At 40.2% G+C, this 9926-nt stretch overlaps 1 long non-coding RNA gene across 1 annotated transcript; it reads right to left on the bottom strand.

The window, feature by feature from the left end:
- Nucleotides 1-1082: 1082 nt before the first annotated feature.
- LOC148315929 (uncharacterized) lies at nucleotides 1083-7820 on the bottom strand. Its single transcript, XR_015840513.1, has 4 exons — nucleotides 7751-7820; nucleotides 6814-6951; nucleotides 6594-6684; nucleotides 1083-1160 (listed from the first exon to the last, which is right to left on the bottom strand). It is a non-coding gene; the product is annotated as an uncharacterized LOC148315929 (long non-coding RNA).
- Nucleotides 7821-9926: the final 2106 nt, after the last annotated feature.

Raw genomic sequence — 9926 nt, 5'->3', positions numbered from 1 at the left:
TGTCGTTCATATTTACAACCTCATAATCAGCGTTGTTTTATTGCCGAACAGTGCAATGCCACTCCCACAACCTTTCACGAAAAAGGACGAATTTCGTATTGTGACATCCTCATGGCCGAAACAGTAATCCGAGCATATATGAGGGCGACCTTGTTGAGTTGCACGGAGAAAAACATCCAAGAAAATAACTTGTATTAGCTTTTACCAGTTGGTGGCGCTACTACTACGATGAAAAATAAGTTGGTAGAAGTCTTCAGGGCTGAAGTATCCTCAAATGTGTACAACTTCGAGAAGATAGGATCATCTGAGTCATGTTGCCGGAGCTTTTGTTGTCACAAAGTACAATCGGACTTTTCAGCACCGTAATAGCCACGCCTTTTGCCAAAACGTCACAAAATTCGGCAGAGAGTAAGATCATTGTCTTGAGTCTTTTCTGACTAATTTTCAGTCGGATTCGTCAGAAGGGCACCGTGCAGTACGTGAAAATTAAAATAAAAACAAATTTTTGATTCCACTTGGCGGCGCTGTGTGTAAAACAAAATAATAACATTAAGATGTCTTCAGGTCGGGACGTTTTATTTACAGGTGAAGGTTTGGATTTTTAGGAGCATGTGCAGGGGAGTTATTAAGCATTCATTTATTTGTATTAGGTTCATTTTGTCTTCTTATTATTGATATTTGACTGATTCATTAAAAGCAGACATTTATGTTTTAGGTTAATTTTTTACCTGACATGTTTCGGCGAGTCTTTCGCCTTCTTCAGAGTGTCGCATGATGGTGTCTTGAGACCAGTCTTTATCAGCTGATGTTCCATGAGGGTGTGACTTACCTGTCAAAAAAATTAAAAAATCAGAGCAGTAAAAGAACAAGCACAACATGAACATTACAAATCAGCAATCACTGACCACTGCAAAAGGGAAAACCACATCATGGACCGGGAGAAGGGCAGGGTCATCCGCACAGAAGAGAACAAACTACAGCGCTGGATCAGAGAGGCCATTGAGATCTGCAAGCGAGGCATAAAAACCATGAACAGAGACAAGGGAGCCTTCATCCTCTCTACCACCTGGAGCAGCGTCTTGGCGGAGTGAATGGACAGCGGGGGGCGTGACTTGCCTTCATTCTTGTGACAGGTAAGGCACGCCTTCATGGAACATCAGCTGATAAAGACAGGTCACAAGACACCATCACAGGGTTCGAAGTTAACTTTAAAAACTGCTTGCCCATAGGGCAAGTGCCACTAAAATTTGCCTTGCCCGAGTGGCCAAATTACTTGCCCAACTTGGGCAAGTGACAATTTTTTTTCTCTTGCCCTGAGTGACTTTTTGTATGACAAAGTGTCTAATTACAAATTGCATGAATTTTTTGTTCGGACAGTTCCCGCCTAGAAAGAATTAAAAATACGTTACAATCATAAGGGTTGCTTATAGAAAAATGTATCATGTATTAACACATTAATTAGGTGTCTGCTGACCCAGGATTATGTTATTGTTATGTTATGTTATATATGAAAGAGAATGTGGAATGACACTGAACGATGGAAGGTGGAAGGATGTGGAAAGATTGTGAATGACATTGAATGATTTGGAATGACACTGAAAGATTTTGAATAATACTGAATGACACTGAATGAAGTAAAACTTTCTGGGAACGGGCCAATTCAAGATAGCTGCCGCACTGTGGGGGAGGCTTTGGTACCAAATTTGGAAAGAGACCCAAACGGTTGGGTCCATTTTATATCAGTGTGGGGGTGAAACGTTGGTCTCGGCGGAGCTGTCTGAATATTGGAGAAGTTAGAAGACAAAGTAAAACAGAACAATTAAAATCACTCTTCAAATACATATTGTTTGGTGGGCAGAGCATGATTTACAGCTCACCATTTTATTGCATGCACCAAGCATGTTATACATTTTTCTGTCCATGGGATGGCGTAGTCAAGAAAAATGAAGCATCTCGAAGCCCATTCGTGTGTGAAGTATTTCCCTGCAGGGCTTGGCTGCTTTATGGGGCTTCATTTTGCCATCACTAGTTTTAGATAGTTTTAATTTTTGAAAGAGCATTTTTGTTTTAGTATTAAGGTAGGCCAGAAATGGAATGAAATGCAGAGATAGAAATGACACAGGAAAAATTTGGCTAGAAGGGCTATAATTTTCATTAAAGCAGAGAAGAAAATAGAAACTACAAAAAACATTGATGTGTACTTGTCCACTTTAAGGTAGAACTGGTTGAAGTGAAATGAGTCACAAGATTGGAAAAATAGGAAATAAAATAGAATTAACATGTTCATTTTTGTGATAAGAAATTTGTGATTAGGTGAAAAGGGGAAAAAAAAGAGAATTACAGGCTTTTCAAATAAAACAACCTAATTTAAATTGGCCAACTTGTAAAATGGAAAAGAAAATTCTAAATTATGCACAGAAAGCATGAACGTGTTGGGCAGAAGGAAGGAAAAAGAAAAGAAAGAAAGGAGGAAGCAGTAAGTCTTGTTACAAAACATTAACTTTTCAGGACGAGTTGTGGTAGCAATGGAGGATCACGTGACGTAAAAAGTCAAACATAAAAGTGTGTGTAGAAGGAGTTCTACATCAACATGCGTTTTACTCATTAGGCCGTGATACACTGACAAAATTGGACTTCAATAGAATTAATAAGCACGGGCGAATTCAAACAAACGTCAAAACTTTAAAGGGGCGCATTGTCAGTGATAAGAAAGAGAAAAGATATTGCCAGACCACTTTTCTGTAAAAACTTTCCTTGGGACGCCTCGGTGACCCCCATTAAATCCCTGACCCTTCATAGATAAAGTTGAGGCCCAGTGCCTCTCAGGGCTGTAATTTATGTGGCAGAGAAAGGTCCAACAAGCCTTGGTAATCTTTAAAACAGTATCGTCATGGCCATGGAATGGGTTGTGTATGTTGGAACTTGTGAAGATACACTACAAGATTGTATCGACAAAGCATCTTAACGCACTACCAAATTATTATAAGCCATTTGAGCAAAACAGTGACTGCAAAAAATGACTTCATTAGCCTGGGTTACTGCAGGAACCAGGGCAAAATGAATTCATTTGCATATTTAGTCACAACAATTTGGATTTCGTGGCAGAGAACCACTTAGAGTGTGATTAAGAGCTTTCACTGCTGCTTTAAGGAATCAAAAAATTACATTCTTTTCCCACCACATTCACATTGCACGCCGGCCTAATTGTCACAGGGACACATTATACTGATAAGTTGCGGTGCATTTCAGCCCAGCGTCATTTTTTCCCCGCATCATCTAGGAGGCGCCACACGACTGTGGAGCCGTCCAAATTATCACCAAACCGCGACTTGACCTTCCTCCCGACTGGAGGAACTCAGACTTGTAACACAGACCAGGTGGGCATTCCAGACTGATAAGAAGTAAAAGTGTTTGAGAACCAAGGTCGCAGCCTGAAATCAAACTGACTTTTATGCGATGGGAGTACTAACATTGTGATACCAACGGATAAGAGATTGTTAGGATAAGCAGGAAGAGCGTAGGCGGGTGTGAGCTAATTAAAATTTGGGGTTTCCCATCTTGTATGAGTTGTATGGTTACAATGTGGACTGACAATCAAGATAAATGTTCATGCGTTCTGTCGACATTGGGCTTTAAAAACCACAACAGGAAAAGAAAAGTTGTGCATAAAGCACGTCTAAAATAGTTATTTGTGAACGCAAAATTCACTTAACAGAAAATGACACAATTACAATTGGAAACTGCCTCGCCTTTATATCGACACAGCGCAGCTAAAAGGGAAAATGAACACACCCCCACACGCAGAAAATCAACTTGACAATTTGATCCCACGCCAGGGAAAAAGGTACCAGTAATTGAACGCACACATTGGGAGAACAAAGGTGCAAACATTGCTGAGGACAGGATCAGCAAATTGGCAGATGGCAAATCCTGGCTGCCTAATTCATTGATTGGAAAAGTAATAAGAGTGACACACGAGCATAACCATGTGTCAAGAGAGGGGTAGTATGATATGAAATTGTTCCCACATACAGACTTTTCAACAAAAAACTTTTTTTTAGACAGTGTTATTTGTTTGAGATGCAATATTGTTTGGTTGTAATTCATATGTTTTCAAAATGGATTAAGTTGTTTCCGACAACATATGTTGATGCTAAAACAGTTGGAAAAAGTGTTGTGTAATCAAATTGTCAGGTTCAATCACCTAAGCATTCACTGAACATAGGCTAAATGAATGGAAGGAAGACAAGAGTTGATCTTTTACTCGCGAGGAGAACGAACGGAGGTGTGCTCAGTTACATCTCCAAATTCGTTCTGGAGCACACTCCGCCGAGCCCTCTATTTTATTAGGGAAGTCCCTAACAATACAATGTATTTGCACTAAGGGATGAAGGGGGGAGCACCAGCAGGAACATGTAAACATCTCAGACACAAGAGGAAAGACAGACATCAATGGCAGTCATCCACTGATTGAAAAGGCAGATATGCCCTTTTAGTGCTCTGGTACTAAAGTCTCAGTCCTTTTGTTTCAGAGGTGTGTCTCAGCACACCTCCTTTGATGTTGCAGACGTTGATCCAGTCTTCAGGCATCCGCTTCTCTGTGAAGTCTTCTCATCCATATGGTCAAACATGGGTCACGCTGTGGAACAATTCTTTTGCAATACTAATAGAGTAAAATATGGGATAAAATACATCTTCAACCTAACACAAATTATCCTGACATTTGGAATTTCAAGAAGTGATTTGAAGTGAAAATTATGCATTTGTGAATGATGTTGTAACAAGTGGGACAGTTGTTGCAAAATTGACTCAAAGCGTCATTGTGCATACAGTCTGCAGGACTTGTGGAACGCACTAATGGGACTGTTAAGGGCAGACTTATCAAGACAATGAGGGAAAAAAAGGAGACAATGACCAGACTGTGTTTCAATCACAGCAATGAGGATAGTGCCAGCCGAAGTTAGGACACTATCCCCTATCGACTCTCAGGTTCATCAGAACCACCAGCGACTGGCACATCAGTCCCAGTCCACATGGGAAACATGTTTTGACCAAAAAAAAAAAAAAAAAGACGCAATTACTGGTCAGTGTGTTCTGATCCACAGAGAAATCACGTCCGTGTGGGAGACCAACTCTTCTTCAAGGTGCTGAAACGACTTCGTTGGGACAAGTGAATGCTGAGATGGCCCTCGCCAGATGATTGCAGTGACCCCGACGGCAGCAAAGGTCACGGGGCGTGGCAGCTGGATCCACCAGTTGCAGTACAAGCTTCTCCGGTTTCCAGCTAAAGGCCGAGCAACGCGAATCCCTCGAACAGGAGCCCACCTGAGTCACAATATCGGACCACACGCACATCGGAACCGCACAACCAGCCACAGATACGAATGTTGAAGCCACAGAACAAAAAGATTAGATATTGTTTGGAAATTAATGACGTACATAAAGAATTTTAGCCTTGATTGGAGAACATTACTGCATTTACATTTTTAATAAAATGAAACAATTATTGATGTTATGACCACTACGAAGAATTTGAAAGACAATATATCGGGATAATTATGGTTTTCATTTTTGTTATGTGTAGTCTGTTCATGTTGCATTATTCTTATGACAAAGATGATTATTAACTGCATGTTTGTTGCCCAAATGTACCATTACAACCTGATTGATGTTGAGAATGACGAATTCGAACTGGACAATGACAAACTCGAACTGGACACTGAAACCTAAATAACACATGGACCCTTTTGCCCCTGCCCCCACACATGCACACACATACACCACACACGAAGATCCGGGAGGTAAAGACGGCTGTCCCCTCCTACAACGAGGCAAGGGCCTCCATCAAGTCGCCGCAGAGACAAGCTCTGCGTGGAGACAAGCTCTGCGTGGAGACAGTTTTGTTATTTTTCACTAGGTATATTGAAGTTTTTTTATGTTTTATTCCCAAGTGACCAACATACCATGAGAATCTCGTTCCACGCCGGAAGGGAGGAGGGGAATTTTGTCCCTACTGAGGGTTTTCGCCCCTCCACGGATGACCACACTGTTGTATGATTTCATTATGATGATCTGTCTTAAAGCCGTAAGGACATGATTTAAACCCACAAACGGGGGAATGTGAGATGGGATGAGGATATGTAAATAGTTTGTGTATTTCTAATCATGTTTTTATACACTATTTGTATCAGTTATAATTGCGCACACACACACAGACACTCACATTATTGCTTTAGCACACACGCGCACAACTGGAACACACGCACACACTTTAGTTTCGAATTCCTGACTGACTACTGTGGTTGATTGCTTCCTGCCTGCCTGCTAGAATTTCAGACAGACCTCCATTGTCTGCTTAGGTTGCTGATAAAAGACCGAACGGGTGGTAGAGAGTGAGAGAGAGTGCGCGAGATTGAACTGGCAAGACGCCTGCTTCACCTCCTGACTTCCTCTCCCATTCGCGAATGGTCAAAAACAAAACTCTAACTGGTTTGGTCTGGATTTATGCCACCTTCAGTCTAAAAATGGCGTCAGGACGTTTTAAACCTGACAGTTGCCTTGAGATCTCCGAGCTCGAACTGCCCTATTCCCACCTTGATCACAAGCTCCCATGAACCACTTGGACAGGGTTGCCTGTGTCCTTCTCGTTGATGTCCTTTGTGGCTCCATTCCTTTTCAGTGCTCCTAAAACAAAAAAGACAAGAAGTCAACTTAGTAAAGCTATTTAATGATTGTGAAACCTTATGGGACATGCTGAAATGTCTTCACACCACAATCCCTTAAAAAAAAAATATATATATATATATATATTACCGTATAGAACATCAGAAAAAGGCAGGTCTCGGCGCTTGTTCTTGCTACGATGTCCAAAGAGATTGTACTTCAGAGACAGAGGATTTGTCATGATGAACGCCATCATTGTTCTGACACTATCGTCCAATCCACCAATACCTGCAACCATTATAACATGGGTGTCACTCGATCCAGATAATCATCACACACTTAAAAATATTTTGGCAGTTAAACTGGGTATGATAAACGTCACAGGAAAGGAATTGTCGATTAAGTGAACAGCTTCGGTAACGCCATATACACTCAAAGGGCAAGAGCCCAACATTCTACCAAAATGATTATGATTAGGGAGGTAACGATTCACTCTAGCCCCGATTCGATTTTTGATTTTCAGTTCCCGATTTCGATTCGATATTTTAATTGTTTTAAGTTGCTGCCACGTTTGTCTCTGTGCGCTCGTGTGATGCTGCAGCGATCCACAAACAAAATATGTCTATACGTCTTGTGCATTTTGAATGGAACCAAAAAACAATACACGATGCCAAATTGTACTATTATTATGAAACTGCCTATGAGTAGTAAAAGAAATACTTGTAAAAATATTTCACATTTTTAGAGCCCCAATACATTCTTTTAAATATAGAAGGGACTGAAATCATGTGAAAATTGAGTCTTTTTCTCAGTTTCCGACTTGGGGTGAACACATTCGGCTTATCATAGTTGCAGTTGACCATCTTGAACTCTGAAGTCTTTCAACTCGGCCTTCCGAATCAGGGTTTTAGAGGTGGGGCTATTTAGTGATACAGTAGGATGGTTTGATCTCTGTAGCTCCAGAATCAGGAATGTACTGGGACTGGGGTTCCTACTTGGGTTTAGGGTACCTAATTTTATATTTCAAGAAATTAAATAATTATTTTAATTTTGAAGATAATACATTAAAATTTCATCATTTTCATACCTGCATTAGATCCTGCAGTAGACTCACAGACTCAACACGTTGGACGTACTCAAGGACCTTCTGCAGCGCCTCTCTTGGTTAGGAAGCTTTTTCTCTGTGACAATCCATGGGGAGGTGTAGATGGTACTTCGTCATCACAGGCTTCAGACTCGTCACTTGAGAAAACATCCCTGCAATGGATGCATAGACACTTGGGCATGAATGTCATTTAACAACAAAAGCTAGAACAAAAAGCTTTGCATTTAAAAGAATACATCTGTGATGGGGAAGCCAGGTTAAAGTGTTAATTTTATAATTATGTAATTAGCTGCAGGTTAGTCTAGTGAAGGTGTAATCACTTCTATTTTGGAGCATAGCTTTTGCTCTGTCCAATCATTGCCTCACCGGCTGAAACCCACATTCGGGTATTTTACAAACCAAAAACTTAAATACCTGTACAGCTCTCATTTTTAACTTATTTTCTCTAACCTTTACCCACAAAATTTGAATATTCAAAATAAAAGTACACAAAGAAGTCACAATTTTTCCACATTAGTTACTTACGTAGTTCCTCTCAAATGCAGCTCAACACTGCATTGAATTAGAGCTTGATAAGCCTAAACACAAAACATACAAAGCACATTGTGGCATGATTCTGAATGAGCCAATCTAGCATTTCAACATCTGTTCAACTGTTGGAACTATTATCTGACTCTATTAACCAACATTCATCCAACAATTATGCGCGCTCGTTTTGGACACTGCATTGAATTAGAGCTTGATAAACCCACACACAAAACATACAAAGCACATTGTGGCATGATTCTGAATGAGCCAATCTAGCATTTCAATATCTGTTCAACTTTCATCTTGAATTTCTATTATTTAAATAACAGGCAACATTCAACAGTTAATATGTTTTGCTTTACTTACCCAAATCAAACACATCACAAAAAAGCCTTAAATGAGCTAGTGGAGTAGATTGTATTAATTTGAGTGAAAGCTTAAGTCTTTTGGAGAATTTTGGAGAGAGATCGAGGGACACTGTGTTTAGCGTCGTAGGCCCAATGCTAACAATATGTAGCTCGTTGTAAAGGTCCTCATAAAAATAAATAAAACACACAACGCTTATCAGTATTATTAAAAGGGTGATTATAATGTACTTAAGTTTTCCCCAAAATAATTCGAGTACGTACGTTGTTGATATACCCTCTGTGTTCTCGTCACTTATCATTTTAGCATACTGTGTTTTAGCTAACGCACCAAGCAGTTTTCCAACACAGGCAACCTTGAAAAATTACAAAACACATTGTAAAGTAAGTCCAAAAAATGAGAGCCAGACATTTACCCAAGATTAATTAATTAATTCAATTATCGTTCGGGACTCACCGTGCTTTCAGCTCTTCTGCCGCACCTCAAAGACCGCGTAGCTTGCATTCGCTCCTTTTCTCACAGTTTGAATATGCTGCCTTCAAAAGAATCTGTAATTTTGACAACTCCGAATTGAATCTACAAAAATCAAGCAATAAGGTAGAAATAACTTCAAATATACTTTGAATAAAGATCTTTCACAGCATACAGAATTAATAAAATAACATTAATTAATAATGTTGATTTTGTTTATTTAAAAAAAAGGAACTGTGTTGACTGTTGGATGTGGCTGACAATGCTGGACCTGCCTTGTCAAATAGTTCATAGATGACAATCTTAGCTGTCTGGTATATTATAAAATGTTATCTTGTCCCTTAAGGGTTATTAAGTCACAGTTGGGGGTACATGTAAATTCACAAAATATAACGTCCAGCCTTGTTAAATTTAGCATAGATAAATACATGAATTTAATTTTAATAAATCAATCAATCCTCTGTACTGCTTCTTGTCCTCACAAGGGTCCCCGGGAGTGCTGGAGCCTATCCCAGCTGTCTTCGGGCAGTCGACAGGGTACACCCTGAACTGGTTGCCAGTCAATCGCAGGGCACACAGAGACAAGCAACCATCCGCTCTCACACTCAGACCTTGGACCAGTGACCAATCAACCTATCATGGATGTTTTTGGAAAGTGGGAGGAAACCGGCGAAAACCCTAGCAGGCACAGGGAGAACCTTGCACTTCTGTACTGTGATGCGGACTTGCTAACCAGTCCGCCACCGTGCCGCTTGTTCTAAAGAGTCCCAGAAAATAAAAACACCCGTCCATT

Source organism: Idiotropiscis lumnitzeri, unplaced genomic scaffold (genome assembly GCF_059441095.1).
Source record: "Idiotropiscis lumnitzeri isolate Australia: NSW breed Sydney's pygmy pipehorse unplaced genomic scaffold, RoL_Ilum_1.0 HiC_scaffold_34, whole genome shotgun sequence".
In the NCBI taxonomy this organism is placed as follows: Eukaryota; Metazoa; Chordata; class Actinopteri; order Syngnathiformes; family Syngnathidae; genus Idiotropiscis; species Idiotropiscis lumnitzeri.
Note: the sequence above shows the minus strand (reverse complement) of the source record. Positions and strands in the feature narration are given on the sequence as shown.